The sequence below is a fragment of the Macaca mulatta genome, chromosome 6, assembly GCF_049350105.2.
Source record: "Macaca mulatta isolate MMU2019108-1 chromosome 6, T2T-MMU8v2.0, whole genome shotgun sequence".
Taxonomy (NCBI): Eukaryota; Metazoa; Chordata; class Mammalia; order Primates; family Cercopithecidae; genus Macaca; species Macaca mulatta.
The window spans coordinates 98461290-98480627 of record NC_133411.1 but is presented as its reverse complement, the minus strand read 5'-3'; the positions used below and the strand labels follow the sequence as shown (position 1 = coordinate 98480627).

The 19338-nt window shown below is 35.3% G+C and overlaps 1 non-coding gene across 1 annotated transcript; it reads left to right on the top strand.

Moving 5' to 3' along the window:
* The first annotated feature begins 15167 nt into the window (after positions 1 to 15167).
* LOC114679224 (U6 spliceosomal RNA) lies at positions 15168 to 15274 on the top strand. Its single transcript, XR_003730884.1, has one exon. It is a non-coding gene; the product is annotated as a U6 spliceosomal RNA (small nuclear RNA).
* Positions 15275 to 19338: the final 4064 nt, after the last annotated feature.

Below are 19338 nucleotides of genomic sequence, written 5' to 3'. Positions count from 1 at the left end.
TGCTTAATTTGTTCCATGTATTCTGTATTCTGCTCAGACAACAAAAGGCGCATGATATAAAAGCATCATACAGACAACAACGTGCTAAAAGCCGCATTGCAGCAGTATCCATGGTGTTCATAGAATGTTTCTATATGACAGCACAGTGATTTACATATCAGAATCAGAAACCTGTACATAGGGAATATTTTTCCTTAAAATTACTAATAAGTTAAAAATCCTCTACAGATCTGCATGCTATGTTAACATTTATCAAGGTCACAACATTTCTCCATGAGAAACACAAGCTTTGTTTATTTCCTCTGTCATGTGAACCTCCTTTCAACCATGGACTCTCAGATGATAGCCTGACTGTAGAATCTCAAACTAAATTCCAGAATGAGAACGTAAAAAGTAAAGAAAGGATAACTTATTTATAAATATATTAGTTTACAGAGCTGGGAGCCAATGGCACCAATAACTTATAAGCACGTCAGAGTCAAGAAACTGGATCCCTACCATCCTAAAGTGAGGTCAGAAAACTTGCAAGCTGCCCAGCATAAAATATCTATCGGTAAAGAGACAATAGCATGTGACAGAATATCAATTACTCATTTATCCATTTTCAATGCCAGACAAATCTGTGGATACAGAAGGGCCCAAAAATAAAACTTGGAGGGTTTTCATTTTTACAATGAACGCGTTAAAGACAGGCAGGGAGAAAACAAAGTATTTCTAAGCTGTACAAAGTTATCCTATTGCCTTCTATTACTTGACACCTTAGATCCATTCACATCTTTACAAAAACATTTCTTTTCACCTCAGAGAAAAGCCATAAATCAGTCAGATTGTTAAAGAAGCAAATATATCTCCTAATGCTTCTTGTGAAGACATGTGGCTTAAATACATATTTCTAAGTGTTGGATTCGGAATCCAAATTATAACTATTTTGCAAATGCTAAGATTAACAATTTAAAAATTAGCCTTAAGTAAAAAATTAAACAAAAAATCCCACAAAAATCATAATAACAAATATTCCTTTGAAAGCATAGATGCTGAAGGATAGTAGACACTTACCCACAGGCTGCCAACATCCAGTCATTTGCCAAAGCTAAAAGCATATGGCATTTTCCCGCAGGCTACTTGTCTTTTACTTTTCAAAGGAGTTTCATCACCTAATTTAGCACTATCTGCAAAGATTTGGGATAGCAAATAAAATCATCCGTCCTGTTTTTTTTTTTTGCTTTTTTTTTTCTTTTGGTTCTTTCTTCTAGTGGCTTGTGCCATGCACGCAAAATGGCACCTCTCTTTCAATGCAGAAGCAGGCTTTATATACCAAGCATGTGCATGTGAGTATACCACAAAACACCGGTTCCTTATCATGCGCTTGTTAGCTTGTCCAATCTATGGCAATCACTTCAGTCCCAGGGGTTGAAAGACACAAGACGCAGGGAAAAGGGGAAGCAAAAGCTGAAGAAAGATCAATACTGCACTGTGAAACAAGAAGTGTAGGCTATTTACTTTTCATTGATCTGATGATGCAGGAGAAACACCTCAAACTGGCATTAAATTGAAGGAATACATCTTCTGTGTTTTTTCACCTCAAGGTCAGGAAGGGGCTAAAAAGAAATTAGAACAAACAGAAACTAATCACAGGCATACAATAAAACTATTAATCCACATTACAAACCCTCATGGTAACCTAATTAAATTTCAGGTTGAATGAGGTTCACAACAAAACAGATACTGCCAAGGTTTTTGTTTTGTTTGGTTTTGTTTGGTAAGTTGTTTTAACTTGTACCTGGAACAACTACAAAACAATGGCATATGAGGTCTGAATTGAACCAACATTTAATGCCTTGCTAGAGGCCTGGCATTATTTTGCAAAAATCCTCAAGCAAAGTAAAGTCCCAGAAAATAATTAGATGTAGATTTTATTCCAGCCACCGAGAAAAGTACCCCACCCCAAGAGATTGGAAATAGTTTTCTAAAGAATTTGTCATAGAATTCTGTGTCATTTTTCCTTCAAATTAGAAAATCCTAATGTGTTTAAAGAGATTTAAATATTTTCAATAGAATAAGGCATTTGAGACCCCATACAATGACATATGACTAGATTTTTCAAAAAATTATATACCTATTTGACATCAATATTATACAAAGAAAGCTTTTGTTCATTTATCTGTTCATTCATTCATTCACATGTGTTTCTGTGGGCATTTCTGCATGCATACATATATATCCAGACACATAGTTTTAATATGATTTTCAAATAGATAATGGTTTTATTTGGGTCAGAATTTCAGAATTCAAGAAACCAAAGCCTTGAAATTAAATTTAAAGTTTATTAAGTGCACCAAAATTATCCAAGAGAGATATTTGTTCTCTGTATTCTGAATTTATGAATATTTAGTCACAATTATGATTCATTCTATTAAAAAGATTTGCTTTGAATTTGTTAAATGAGGATCTTCACCATTTTAGAAAAAATCAATGACAACACTACACCCAGCTAGCCATGACCACTGTAAAACTTTGCCCACAAGACATAAGCATTGTTTCCTGCTACAACAGTCTTGCTCTTTTTCCATCAAGTTTGCCTCAAAATTCAAAACAAAAAAGCCCAAGATTTTTAAATACAATGGCCTTTTCTTTTCCTTTGATCCATAACTAAAGATACGACATTCCTTAGAGTTGATTTCATAAAACAAAACTATAGTTATATATAGACAATTTAATTTCCCAGTTCCTTTATTTTAGGGATATTATGTGTGTCTATTTTAAACATGAATCAAATGAATCTTTTAAAAAATTTAAATAATTTTTGTTATTGCTGAGTATTCAAAATCTGAGCAAGTCTAGAAGCATATAATTTTATATATATATATGAATATGAAAAAACACATTTTGTAAATGCTCAAAACTCTTTAAACTGGCTATTATTTAAATTTAATTTAAATTTTTAAAATGTATACAAATTTATAGCAATAATTAAACTAATCTGAAGATAAACCTTTATGAAAATTTTTTATTGAAGCTATGAAAATTAAATTCATTCTAAAGCTCCAATTACCTGTAAACTAATTACGAACTGACCTTTTAAACAAACAGCACTGAATTTTATTTTTTTACACAACATCATTTGGAATTGAGTGGCTTCATGCACATCACCATTTTGCCTATTTGACAGAAGTCCAGAAGCTTCTCTGCTAGGTCAATCTGCTAAGAGCATGCCTGGCCAGGAAGCAATTTTTGGTATGGAGCAAACCTGATTCGGGAAGTGAAACAAGGATAATACTGTCAGAAGAAGCTAAGTCCAGACTCATCCAAAGGAATTAATGCCAATCATGGTTGCAGAAAGGGCAAAGTGGCAGTACAGTGTTTACAATGATTTCTTAGGTGAAATGTGATAAGAAGTTGGCGTCTCACCATATATTCTACATGTTATTATAATCCACTTGAAAGGGTGATAACTGACAAGATTTTATTTGGTTGCATAATCAAAAATTGGTCAGTGAGAGTCACAAGAGAGTTGAGGGAAAAATTATTATTTAATCTATGCATTCTAGATCACTCATTCCCATCTTTATTTCTGAAATATTATTCCTACAATTTGAAGACTTTTAAAGAATCTGCATAACTTATATAGTTTTCCTATAAAACATTTAAAAAGTTTAAGCATTTGATTTTGAATACATTTTTTAAAAATATAAGCCTCTTATTTAAAAATGATCTAGATTCATTTGTAAATCCAAATATTTAAATATTTTAGGGTATGTTTATTAATCTCAATACACACATGCTTTTTAAGGTTTCTTGATTAATGGTGACCTGCTTTGGGTATACTAAAATATTTAAAAACCTGTAAGAATATAATTATTTCTTTTAACAAAGTTACGGGAAATATAAGTTGAAATTAATTATAGATTAGCATTTTGGGCCAAGATGAGTATCATTTCTACATTACATTTCCTAACATGACATAGACTATAATACTGACTCTTGGTCAAATTTAATCACCTAACTGAAGTACTGTATATATAAATTAATTTCACATCCATTGCATGATCTTTAGACAGTAGGAGTTATTGCAGGTCACTTTGCTGATGGTCAGACACTCCAGGCAATAAAGACTCAGGAGGCATCTTAGAGAAAGGACAATTAGGAAACAACTTTATTAAATTTAACATTTTACCTCATAGTATATATTATCTGTTTGTCAGTCTTATCCTCCTTTGGACACTAACAATATCTTTAATGGAGTATTTTTCTATGAATTTCTGCTTTTTATTTTTAATCCACTGCCCTAAACTCCCTAAGCCTTATCTACATCTGCCCATAATCATGTCATAAATTGCTGTTTACGATATTCGTTAAGCACTTACAAGCAATATGTATTTAAACAAAAGAGACATTCTGTGGTATTAAAATGTGGAATGACATAATGAAAACAAGAAGCTATATTTTTGAAAGATGAGAAAAAAACAAAAAGAATCCATATAGCTACAGAGAAGTTAAATGTTATGTAATTATTTTGTATTTATTATACAGTTTTCAAAGTGTTTATAGCCTCCTCGCTTAACCTGTCTATGTAAGTTCATCCAAATCTACCAGTCAGATTGTTGGGGAAAGGGAAAATGGTACTCATAACTCATCACTAGATTGCTGTTCAAATTTCAGAAAATTTCTCCTTGTCTTTCATTGCCTAAAATCTCTGTGTAAAGAATAAAGATGCACTTTTTGTAATTTAGCATTTCCATGATTTTTTTTTATTTCAACATTGACATGTTATCTTTTTGAGGGATTCATCTTGACATGCTGTCAGCTTGCCTTTTCCATTTTTAATAGGGTGAATAATAGGTGATAAAGGTTGATTAGAAATGAACTTGGAAATGCATTTTTATTAAGATTTTTGCTTCCATTTATATATAAGCATGCAATCTAAATTTTTTCCTGAAGAAGTCTCATGAAAGAAATATATTTCCTTTAGAATTTTAAATATACTTTAAAATTTGTCACAATTTGATCAAATATAGAATGATCATGAAAGTAAGGTGGTCTTCCTTTTAAAAATAATACATATTGAAAATTGTAAAATTATTCTCTGTTAAACATTTCTTTCTTTATAATTAGGAAATTGATTTTGCCTTTGAGGTAAATGTCTTAATTTTAACTGTTCTCATATAACAAGCTGGGTGTGTATAAACCCTGAAGACTCATTCTATTCCATGATTTCAGAATATATCATAATTTATAATTTACTTATAATTCTTGGGTATTTATTAATAAAACTCTGTTTATTGATAAAATATTTAAATTGTCTTAAGAACAGAATTTTTTAAGTATATCAGTGAAATTCAATTCCTCCTCCTATAAGCTTTCTATCTAATCTTTTTATTGAAACAGGCTTTGTTACTTCTAGAAGCCAAGTCTACGTGATGTCTTCCTTAGTACCTAAGTGGAAAACAGTAATCAAGTTGGTGAGGGCTAAATGTCAACTCCACAAGAAATGTTTCTTTATTCTGGTATAAATCAAACAGTAGAACTCTACTCATACTATCAGAGAATGAGGAATAACATGGTCCTAAATTTGGAGTTAGGTACTGCAGAGGCTAATTGTATTGTACAAGAAAATAAAAGGCAGAGGGAGAATGTTCTTGCTCCTGAGAGAAAAGGGCAGCAATGCGAAAGATGGTAGTAGAATGATGGTAGGAGGAGGAGAGAGCAGAAAAATGAGCAAACCAAAGAACTTATTAAAAGAGACCATTTTTAATAGAGATAACGAATATTAAAATTGAGTAGAGGTTTGTACTGTTGCAATATATAATTCCATTGTGTCCCCCACATAATGTTCAAGAAGAGTGCACAAGAAGGATAGAAAAATAAAACAAAAAATAAATTCATAAAGAAATTCTAGGCCAGGTGCAGTGGCTCACTCCTGTAATCCCAACACTTTGGGAGGTCAAGGTGAGTAGATCACCTGAGGTCAGGAGTTTGAGACCAGCCTGAATAGTATGGTGAAACCCTGATTCTACTAAAAATATACAAAATAGCTGGGCATGGTGGTGCATGCCTGTAATTCCTGCTATTCGGGAGGCTGAGACAGGAGAATCGCTTGAACCTGGGAGGCAGAGGTTGTAGTGAGCCAAGATTGCACCACCGCACTTCAGGCTGGGCGACAAAGTGAGACTTCAACTCAAAAAAATAAAAAAAATTTAAAAAGAAAGAAATTCTAAAGAAGTTCTACTGCAGGAGTTCGGAACCTTAGGCACAAAGTTTCAGGACTATCAAGACTTAATAGGCTGACTGATAGCAACTAACATCTAAATTATAAAGAAATAACTTGAATCTCTATAGATCAAGAGGCATAGATATAATTGACTGTATTTGATTTTAATTTAATTCATATGAGAAGAATATACTTACAGTGTGACCTCTGCCGCAGCTTTCCCATGATTTCACTTTCTAGGTTAAGAGGCAGAAATCTGTAGAGGTAGGACTTGGGAGTATAGGAGAAATTTCTAGTGCTCATTCACATCTGATTCTTCTCCCTTGTGGGTACAACAGAGAACTATACTTTCTTGTGCCTTACAGACAGTCTGATCTGTGACACGTGATCTATTCTGGCCAATGGGCTGTGAGAGGAAGTTGTGTGCTTCAGCTAAGAGTAGAAGCATTTAATGGCTGAGTGAGATCCTTCAGTTCTGTCTTTCCTGCAGTGGACTCTGCAGAAACAAAGATGGATTTTTGTTCTCTTACACCACTAATATTTTAGGGTGGTTTGTTATAATGACATATTTCAGCTTCTTCTATTACAAAAATAATTATCCCAGAAGTTGGGAGATTCTGAAACACAAAACATAAAGTATGTATTCTTGCTTTATTGATATGCTGAGGAAGCCATTAATTATTGTAATCTTGAAAGATGGTAATCTGTCTATTGCTTGCAGTAAGGAAGCATGGTTTTGAAAATAGATCATTAATCTTATAAATCTGCGGTATTAGGAAGAGTTTGAAAAACTGAACGTTAGTCTTCTGAGTTGATTGCTGTTACCTGCTTTTGACAGAATGTTACTAAAAACCTGGTAACCTCAGATAAGAATTGGCAAATTTGCAGACTCAAATTAAAGAAAACGGAGAGATTCAAGAAATTTCAGAATTTGCAAAGTGGGGCGAATCAACTACTCTGAGATCACAAATACTAGGAAATATGATTGAGAAAGTATTTTAAGTGACAAAGGTAATTAAAACTCTGCTTTCTAATGAAGAGAAAAATAAAGATATGGCTTTTATGTCTATTACTAAAACTTTCAAAAAATTAAGGAAACTCATAATAAAATTGACTTAGAGAAAACATTCCTCAAGGTTCAATATTTATTAAACAAGAAGTCTACTGAGTTTTTGAAAGCGCCGAGTAGCCAAATGAACTATAAGACTGAACTAAAATTGTCTGGACTTAAAGTTTGATCACCCAAACTTTTTTTTTTTTCTTTTTTTTTCTGAAACAGGGTCTCACTCTGTCACTCAGGCTGGAGTGCACTGACATGAACATGCTCACTGCAGCCTTGATCTCCCTGGCTCAAGCTTAGCTGGGCCCACCACAGTCTTCCTTAACCCTACCTGAGAACTCAGGTGTATACCACCATGCTTGGCTATTTTTTTTTTTTAATTTTTGGAGAGACAGGGTATCCCTATTGTTGCCTAGGCTGGTATTGAACTCCTGGGCTTAAGCGATCCTCCCTCCTTGGCTTCCCCAAATGTTGGGGTTACAGGCATGGGCCATCATGCCTGGCCACTGCCCAAACTTCTAAGGGTAGGAACAGTTTGAGAAAGTTGCTCAACCCCAGAGTACATGTTCTTGATCCTCAACTTGAAGATGTGGCAAAAAAGTATATGGAAAAAGAAAATATCAGAGGAAGATAATGGTCATAGACAAAAACAGACAAGGGAGTTAATCACAGAGGAATTGTGATCGTTTTGAGTATGCCCAACCTGCAACATCCAACTTTTTTTCACACCCTAATCCCCACCCTAGTCACTGAATTCCTGCAGAGTAAAAATGAAGCTATCTAGATAATTGATAATGAATATTAGGGTTTTCATAAAGGTGAGCCCTTTGAAAAATGACCAAAGGGGTTATGGAGATTGAGGGCAAAGAGGTGAAGGGCAGAAAAAAAGCAGAAACGTTCCGACAAGTTGAGTGACTCCAAGACCATAGATAAAACAAAACAAAACTAAAACTAAAACAGTGGAAAAGTTTGACTTGTGTTGCGTGCAATTAAAGAAAATTCCTGGAATCCTAATTCCATGAGCACTCTGTATGGTACGGAATTTCTAAATTTCTTATGGATTCTCAGTGGATGTAATAAGAATTTTCAATATACATTACAGTTTGTTTCCAATGTAAGGACAAAATACTTGTGTAACAAAAGCAGAGGAAAGCTTCTAAGGCATTCTGTGATGTGATTTGGAAATTTAAGATTAGATGACAAACGAAGCTGCTGATTTGAAATAATGAGTCATAATTCTAAGGTTAGTTTTAGCTTTAAAGTTACGAAGCTTATGGAATGGTGGGGAAAATGGCTGTTGAAGTTTGTTTTCTCTCCTTATACTCTATGGTTGAGCATAGAAGCCACATTCATATTCTAGACTTTTGTAATTGGCCCATTTCCTCTTCTAGCTTCCCACTCTTTTTCAATCTAGTCATCCACTTTGACTAAACTCTTATTTCTCTTTCCTGCACTAAGCCCTACCAAGATTCATGCTAGCTTTGATATGCAAAAATACTCTCTTAAAATTGAGAAATAAAATTACACTTAAAATAATGCTATTTAATTTACATGCACAAAGATTTGGCTCCTGTTGTTTATTTTGTAACAGTCAAAATTTGAATTGTTCAACTTGTTCCAGTGTATTCAATCTACAAAATAGCAAGGTTTCCATAACAAACGGTGCTTATCTAAATAGCACTTATTATATGCAGCATAATTCTCTGTGTTCTTCTGAGTCTTCCACTAAGTTTGAAAACCGGAACTAATTTGTCTTCCTCTCTCAAGAGTCTAGCCCAGCACCTAGCAAATTGCAGTAAGTTGGTAAGTTTTTGAGATTTTTTTAAAGTAATGAATCCTTAAATTTACAGATATGATATCTGTCATTTAATTTTGGTTGGGCTGCAGAACACAACTTCAGTCAGCCATCTTGTTCATTATACGTAACCGTGTTCATTAAAAAAGAAAAGAAATCGGCCGGGCGTGGTGGCTCAAGCCTGTAATCCCAGCACTCTGGGAGGCCGAGACGGGCGGATCACGAGGTCAGGAGATCAAGACCATCCTGGCTAATACGGTGAAACCCCGTCTCTACTAAAAAAAAAAAAAAAAAAAAAAAAAAAACTAGCCAGGCGAGGTGGCGGGCGCCTGTAGTCCCAGCTACTCGGGAGGCTGAGGCAGGCGGGAGGCGGAGCTTGCAGTGAGCTGAGATCTGGCCACTGCACTCCAACCCCGGCGACAGAGCAAGACTCCGTCTCAAAAAAAAAAAAAAAAGAAAGAAAGAAAGAAAAGAAATCGATTTAAAATCTTTAGAAGACAATTAACAACGTATATTATATTGATAATAGATACTTTGGTATTAAAATGCACATACCTTGACAAAGTGAAGATTGGTTTACTAATCTGAGTCAGTAAATTTTAAAAAGACTGCAATTAACCCTTATTAGCCTTCTATCCATTGCAATAATTTCTGTATTTGGTATTAGGGTATTTTCAAACCAATATACTATTAAATATTTTTCTCTAAGAAAATTGAAAACAACACTCAAATTAAAAATCAAGGCAAAAATATTTGGCAGGGAGTGAGTTTTTAAACCAGAACTAGTTATGATATCCATCAGCTCACTTTCCCATTCAGTTAGTGGGCTTTTAGTGCTTTTAGTTACTGTGAACTGCTAATTTAATATATATTTATAAGAGAAAAGTTAGCATGTTTATTTTTTAAGAAGTTAATAAGATATGAACTGACTGGATACTTATAAAAACTTTCTATTTTCAATATGTGACTAATTCTATAGGTAATATCTGAATATATCATTATTAATCAACTAATAAAATATTTTGCTTGATTATGCAATGCAGTTAAGGAAACACAGATATCAAATATTTTACATTTTTGTCTCCTTCTTGGTGATGGGGCAGCCATAAAACAAAGAAAACTGGGACCATTACTTTGAAATTAAATTTATCACAAGGAGGGCATAAATGCAGACAGAATGATAAACAACTTACTTCAAGTATGGTTCAGACTAGAATACAATTATCTCTAGCCCTAGAAAGCAAGGAATTGATTTAGAAGCTGTGCAGCAGATAAAATTGTATAGAAAACCAAGGCTCAAAGCTTTAAAAGAATTTTAAGGTAGGCTTAGAGAATACTGAGCGTGATTTGTATGAATACTTACCTACATAATATACATTTTAATGTGCCTTAATAATAAAACCACATTTTTGAGTATCTGTTTGCCCAGTGAAATAATACTTGCTTCCCCAGATTCTCTTTCAGCTAGGTTATCCATTGATACATTTTTGGATTCTGTGACACAGAATTTTCCCTTTGGTCTTCCCTTTCAATTTGATTTCCACTTTGCCTATGGATAGAATGCTTAGACATAAAACAGCCATCTTTTGCCCAACCTAACAGAGGCCCCAGTTGACAGTTCTATAAACCACCAGATTTGTGAGTAGAAAGCTCTTCAGACAGTTTTAACAGTCTTTGAGACGTCCAGCTGAGGCTAGAGACATTATGAAGCAGAGATAAGCCTGACTTTCTATGCCCTGTCTGATTTCCTGGCCCACAAAAGACATGATCAAAACCCATTGATGCTTTTTACAATGAAGTTTTGTAATAACGTCTCATGCAGCCACAGTAAGTGGAACAATAAGTCATTGAATTAAGTATTGGGTAAATAGAAATAATATAGGTTCAGAAGAAATCAATAAACAAATTCCAAATATTTAATATGTCTTCAGAAAACTTGTTCAGAAGAAAACTTCTTATCCAGATTAAACTACATTTGGAAGTTTTGTCTTAGTACATTAGAAACAGTTATTGGAGGCATAGTTAAATTTCCTTGAAATTTCATGATATTATCTAGATTTAAAACCTACAATTTTGGAAAAGAGCCTGATTTCATTAAATTAAAAAATGTTTCCAGGTAGTCACTCATTTGAACACACCATTTTGAGAACAAAAGAGAAAACCTGCAGAATTGTGTAAACATATAAAACCTATGAAACAAGTTTATACAAATACCTTCCCAGTATCATTGGGAAATATTTGGGGAAAAAATGATTTTTGTTACACAGTTTGAAAATAAATCTCCATATGAGATCTTACTAATTTACTTGCCAAGTAAGATGGATAAAGAAGTAGCATTTTCATAAGCTTTGAAGAGTGCAGTTTTGCTACATTGAATATTACCACCAATTAAGAATGATACAGAAAAGAAACCTAAGATAAGAAAGGGTGTTCCTGGGTAGGTACTTCTTCCCTGAGGAGATCACTTGTTATCCTTCTGCCCTCACTTTTCCTATGAGAACCTGTTCCCTCTAGTTAGCAGCCAAGTGCATCTTTCAAAGATGTTTCTGGACCATCTCTACCATATAATCATGGAAAAACCCACATGAAGTAAATTTGAAAGTTTTTAACCCCATAAGGAAAGGGAGAAAAACCTTATTTCCTAAATAAGGATAAACATAAACCTTTTCTTAAAAAAATCACTTAAATCTGTAGATTATTTGATTTACTTTTTCACTAAAGAAATCTAAACAAAACAATGAAAACACCACATTTTGAAAAGAAATGAAGCATAAATCAATTAAGCATGCTACTTTTAAATCTTTGAATGATATGAATTCACACAAAAATTAAGAAAAAGTCAAAATTTTATCTCTAAACACCAAATGTGGCTGGCACCAATGATCAATAAGGACCACTTTTTATAATAATAAGAAAGGATACAAAACTTAAATGATTATCACATCGGACTTATATATAAAAAACTAATAACATTATATAAATTTAATTTTACAAAAGATTTTAACTTGAATAATATATTCTCTGCTTAATAATGCTTTCAACTCATGAGTAATGAATATAATAAAGTTTAGAAATTTAAGACTGAAATGTTTGTCCCCTGCTATGTCTTAACTATTAGAGTTACACTCTATTAGAGGGGAAAGAAAGAAAACAGAACAATAGTCTAACCTCCTGATGAAAGGTAACTTCTAGTTTTCTGTATTTCCTACAAATGAACATTACCAGGGATCTCAAACATATCTAATTTCTAATGCCATAATCCGTATTTAAATGGTGACACTAAGCAACACAGAAAAACAGACTGCATTTGGTAAGGCAGTATTAAAATATTAATCTAGGAACACAAGTTAAAATTTCACTGGGTTAGGAAATAGAGATTCTTATCTTTGTAGTAACTTTCAGAGGCACGTAAAAAAGGAAAAACTCACTCAGTAACTTTGACTTCTATAACTTTCAATTTTATTAGTTTCATTAACTCAGATATAAGTCAGAATCACTGAGAATTTCTTGAAAATATATCATTACATGGAGAAATGCTTGTTGAAATGGAAATAAGTGCACAAAATACTAATGATGCTGGAACAAAGTTTTGTGTTTTCAGAAAAGCAAAACACAAAAGTCAGAATAATACAAAAATAGAGATAATGAAATTACTACAATAAGGTAAAACTAAATGTTATTACTTTCTGCCTCCAAAACACTATTATAAATAAAGGAATAATATATTTGAAACTTTAGGTGGAAATAAAAAAGCCAAATAACTTCAACAACCAGGATTTAGGAAATTTGACTGGCAAGATTCACGATGACAATTTACTGAAAATAAGAGATAAAAACTTTCTTCATTCACTGTGAAGTGATTCTGACAAATGATCCAATACTATTTAATCTGTACAGAAAACAATGAGCCAAAAAGCTTAGCTGTAGTGAAAATTAATGAAGTGACTATTGGCTGTTTCCACCCATATTTAAATGTTATTTACTTCAACTCTGGCATTCTTTTGTTCATGGTTATACTTGATATGGGTTGATCAACATGATGGTATGTGGAATATAAGCAATTTGAAAATCTATGCCATATATTCTTAAAAATCTGAGATTCACTTGGACAAACTAATAAGGAATAAAATTGGAAGTTATGCATTGGACATAATTAGTGTCTGAAGATACTCTAGGCACTTTAGTGAAGAGTGTTGTGTGTCCTTAGGATTTCGATTGGAATGGCTAACCCAGAAGGATTTAGAAGCATTATTCAGACAGAAAATAAAATGAGTCAACTCAATGGGAAAAAGTACCCACCTGGAAAAGACATTGGTTAGATACAATTTTAGAAGTATATATATATACTTTTAAAATATACTTTTATGTGCCTCTGAAAGTTACTACAAAGATAAGAATCTGTATTGCCAAATATACACATATATGTGTGTGTGTGTGTGTGTGTGTGTTATGTATACATAACTCTGTTACCCAAGCTGGAGTACAATGGCACAATCTTGCTCACTGCAACCTCCGCCTCCTAGGTTCAAGCAATTCTCCTGCCTTGGCATCCCAAGTAGCTGGGATTACAGGTGCCCACCACCGTGCCTGGCTAATTTTTTTCCGTATTTTTTGTAGAGATGAGGTTTCACCATGTTGGCCAGGCTGGTCTCAAACACTTGACCTCAGGTGATCCAGCCACCTCAGCCTCCCAAAGTGCTAGGATTACAGGCATAAGCCACCACACTTGGCGTTAAAAGTATATTTCTTAGTCAAATTCACCTTCATGAACTTAAAATTAGTGCATTATTTGATTAATTAATGGATTTATTCTGTCTTTTGTTGTATTAAATCATTTACTTTTGAGACTTCTGGTTTCTGGACCAGCATGAAAGGAGCTTAGAAGTGTACCCTAAAAATAAAAAAAGTTTAAAAATTAGAAAAAAAAGTTAAATGAGCTGAAAAATCAACAACTCCTTCTCTTTTTGAAGTGAGATCACAGGGCAAGCCCCTGCTCCCAAAATTGGAGAGACAGGCAAATATAGAGAATCCCATCTTTCTAGAGCAGAAACATCTGTGAGATTCAGTGCCAGGTTAGGAAAATATAAACTATAACTGATGAAATGCTGGAGGCTCAGTGTAGACAATTTTGAGAGTTAAAAATTCCAGGGGACCCAGTCATGGGGAGGCCCTCACACATGTGTAGGTGTTACTTCCAGGAGCTCTACCAGGTGCTCACAGTGAATATCTGAGAAAAATCCCTTCCCACCTCAGGCAAGGAGTGTGCAACACTGAACATTTTGAAATATGCTGGGCCAGAAACCAGAAATCAACATGAGATTTGAAGAAGACAAATATGTAAACCATGTAATTCTGCCTCTATCTCCTAAAAATCTTATGTCTTTCTCACATTGCAAAATATAATTATCCTGTGCCAATAGTCTTTAAAAAGCTTTAACTCATTCCAACATCAAGGACAAAGTTCTAACTCTCATCTGAGACTCATCTGTTTCCACTTATGAGCCTGTAAAATTAAAACAAATTATTTACTTTCAAGATACAATGGAGGTATAGGCATTGGGTAGACATTCCAATTCCAAAAGGGAGAAGCCAACAAAAAGAAAGAGGCTACAGTTTCCATGCAGGTCTGAAACACAGTAGGTAGTCATTATATCTCAGAGCTCCAAAATAATCTCCTTTTACTCCATGTACCACATCCAGAGCACACTGGTACAAAGGGTGGACTTCCAAGGCCTTGGATGACTCTGCCCCTGTGGCACTGCTGGGAGCAGCCCCTGTGACTGCTTTTACAAGTTGGAGTTGAGCAGCTGTGTCTTTTCCAGGTTCAGAATGCAAGCTCGTGGTGGATCTACCATTACAGTTTCTGGAAGGTGGCAGCCCTATTCCCACAGCTGCAATAGGCAGTGCCCTGATGTGGACTTTATGTGGGGGCTCCCCATCCACATTCCCCTCCTCACGGCACTAGTACAGCTTCTCCGCAGAGGCTTTGCCCCTACAGCAATGTTTTGCATCCTCCAAAATCTAGGGGGAAGTTGCCAAGTCTCCTTCCTTTTTGCACTCTGCATGCCCGTGGGCTTAACGACAAGTAGAAATTACCAAGTCCTGTACTCACTTCGGCAGCACATATACTAAAATTGGAATGATACAGAGAAGATTAGCATGGCCCCTGCGCAAGGATGACACAAAAATTCGTGAAGCGTTCTATATTTTTAAACCATCAAAGATCAAAAGAGACAAAGAAGGCCATTACATAATGGTAAAGGGATCAATTCATCAGGAAGAGCTAACTATCCTAAATATATATGCACCCAATACAGGAGCACCCAGATTCATAAAGCAAGTCCTCAGAGATTTACAAAGAGATGTAGACTCCCATACAATAACAAAGGGAGACATTAACACTCCACTGTCAACATTAGACAGGTCTATGAGACAGAATGTTAACAAGGATATCCAGGAATTGAACTCAACTCTGCACTGAGCAGACCTAACAGACATCTACACAACTCTCCACCCCAAATCAACAGAATATACATTCTTCTCAACAGCACATCACACTTATTCCAAGAGTGACACATAGTTGGAAGTAAAGCACACCTCAGCAAATGTAAAAGAACAGAAATTATAACAAACTGTCTCTCAGGCCACAGTACAATCAAACTAGAACTCAGGATTAAGAAACTCAATCAAAACTGCTCAACTACATGGAAACTGAACAACCTGCTCCTGAATGACTACTGGGTACATAAGGAAATGAAGGCAGAAATAAAGACGTTCTTTGAAACCAATGAGAACAAAGATACAACGTACCAGAATCCCTGGGACACATTTAAAGCAGTATGTAGAGGGAAATTTACAGCACTAAATGCCCGCAAGAGAAAGCTGGAAAGATCTAAAATTGACACCCTAACATCACAATTAAAAGAACTAGAGAAGCAAGAGCAAACACATGCAAAAGCTAGCAGAAGACAAGAAATAACTAAGATCAGAGCAGAACTGAAAGAGATAGAGACACAAAAAACCCTCCAAAAAATCAATGAATCCAGGAGCTGGTTTTTTGAAAAGATCAACAAAATTGATAGACCGCTAGCAAGATTAATAAAGAAGAAAAGAGTGAAGAATCAAATAGATGCAATAAAAAATGATAAAGGGGATATCACCACCGACCCCACACAAATACAAACTACCATCAGAGAATACTATAAACACCTCTATGCAAATAAACTAGAAAATCTAGAAGAAATGGATAATTTCCTGGACACTTACACTCTCCCAAGACTAAACCATGAAGAAGTTGAATCCCTGAATACAACAATAGCAGGCTCTCATATTGAGGCAATAATTAATAGCCTATCAACCAAAAAAAGTCCAGGATCAGACGGATTCACACCGAATTCTACCAGAGGTACAAGGAAGAGCTGGTACCATTCCTTCTGAAACTATTCCAATCAATAGAAAAAGAGGGAATCCTCCCTAACTCATTTTATGAGGCCAACATCATCCTGATACCAAAGCCTGGCAGAGACACAACAAAAAAAGAGAATTTTAGACCAATATCTCTGATGAACACCAATGCAAAAATCCTCAATAAAATACTGGCAAACCGAATCCAGCAGCACATCAAAAAGCTTATCCACCATGATCAAGTGGGCTTCATCTCTGGGATGCAAGGCTGGTTCAACATACACAAATCAATAAACGTAATCCAGCATATAAATAGAACCAAAGACAAGAACCACATGATTATCTCAATAGATGCAGAAAAGGTCTTTGACTAAATTCAGCAACCCTTCATGCTAAAAACTCTCAATAAATTCGGTATTGATAGAACGTATCTCAAAATAATAAGAGCTGTTTATGAGAAACCCACAGCCAATATCATGCTGAATGGACAAAAACTGGAAGCATTCCCTTTGAAAACTGGCACAAGACAAGGATGCCCTCTCTCACCACTCCTATTCAACATAGTGTTGGAAGTTCTGGCTAGGGCAATCAGGCAAGAGAAAGATATAAAGGGTATTCAGTTAGGAAAAGCAGAAGTTAAATTGTCCCTGTTTGCAGATGACATGATTGTATATGTAGAAAACCCCATCATCTCAGCCCAAAATCTCCTTAAGCTGATAAGCAACTTCAGTAAAGTCTCAGGATACAAAATCAATGTGCAAAAATCACAAGCATTCTTATACACCAGTAACAAAAAAACAGAGAGCCAAATCATGAACGAACTTCCATTCACAATTGCTTCAAAGAGAATAAAATACCTAGCAATCCAACTTACAAGGGATGTAAAGGACCTCTTCAAGGAGAACTACAAACCACAGCTCAGTGAAATAAAAGAGGACACAAACAAATGGAAGAACATACCGTGCTCATGGATAGAAATAATCAATATTGTGAAAATGGCCATACTGCCCAAGGTAATTTATAGATTCAATGCCATCCCGATTAAGCTACCAATGAGTTTCTTCACAGAATTGGAAAAAACTGCTTTATAGTTCATATGGAACCAAAAAAGACCCCACATTGCCAAGACAATCCTAAGCCAAAAGAACAAAGCTGGAGGCATCATGCTATCTGACTTCAAACTATACTACAAGGCTACAGTAACCAAAACAGCATGATACTGGTACCAAAACAGAGATATAGACCAATGGAACAGAACAGAGTCCTCAGAAATAATACTGCACATCTACAGCCATCTGATCTTTGACAAACCTGAGAGAAACAAGAAATGGGGAAAGGATTCCCTATTTAATAAATGGTGCTGGGAAAACTGACTAGCCATAAGTAGAAAGCTGAAATTGGATCCTTCCCTTACTCCTTACAAAAATTAATTCAAGATGGATTAGAGACTTAAATGTTAGACCTAAACCATAAAAACCCTAGAAGAAAACCTAGGTAATACCATTCAGGACATAGGCATGGGCAAGGACTTCATGTCCAAAACACCAAAAGCAATGGCAACAAAAGCCACAATTGACAAATGGGATCTAATTAAACTAAAGAGCTTCTGCACAGCAAAAGAAACTACCTTCAGAGCGAACAGGCAACCTACAGAGTGGGAGAAAATGTTTGCAATCTAGTCATCTGACAAAGGGCTAATATCCAGAACCTACAAAGAACTCAACCTAATTTACAAGAAAAAAGCAAACAACCCCACCAAAAAGTGGGCAAAGGATATTAACAGACACTTCTCAAAAGAAGACATTCATACAGCCAACAGACACATGAAAAAATGCTCATCATCACTGGCCATCAGAGAAATGCAAATCAAAACCACAATGAGATACCATCTCACACCAGTTAGAATGGCAATCATTAAAAAATCAGCAAACAACAGGTGCTGGAGAGGATGTGGAAAAATAGGAACACTTTTACATTGTTGGTGGGACTGTAAACTAGTTCAACCATTGCGGAAAACAGTGTGGCGACTCCTCAAGGATCTAGAACTAGAAATACCATTTGACGCAGCCATCCCATTACTGGGTATATACCCAAAGGATTATAAATCATGCTGCTATAAAGACACATGAACATGTATGTTTATTGCAGCACTATTGACAATAGCAAAGACTTGGAATCAACCCAAATGTCCACCAGTGACAGACTGGATTAAGAAAATGTGGCACATATACACCATGGAATACTATGCAGCCATAAAAAAGGATGAGTTTATGTCCTTTGTAGGGACATGGATGCAGCTGGAAACCATCATTCTCAGCAAACTATCGCAAGAACAGAAAACCAAACATTGCAAGTTCTCACTCATAGATGGTAATTGAACAATGAGATCACTTGGACATAGGAAGGGGAACATCGCACACTGGGGCCTATTGTGGGTAGGGGACAGGGGGTAGGGATAGCATTAGGAGATATACCTAATGTAAATGACAAGTTAATGGGTACAGCACACCAACATGGCACATGTATACACATGTAACAAACCTGCACGTTGTGCACATGTACCCTAGAACTTGAAGTATGATTTAAACAAAAAAAAAATTAAAAAAAAAAAAAAGAAATTACCAAGTCTTATGGCTTCCACCTTCCAGAGCTGTGGCCTGAGCTTGATCTGGGGCCCTTTGAGCTGAGGCTGGAGTCAAAGTAGCCTGGATTCAGGGTGCACTGTCCCAAGGCTACACTGGGGAGCAGATCACTGAGCCTAGCCTCTGAAACCATTCTTTCCTCCTAAGCCTCTGAGCCTGCGATGAGAGGGGCTGCCTCAAAGATCTCTGAAATGTCTTTGAGGCCTCTTTTCATGGTCTTGGATATTAG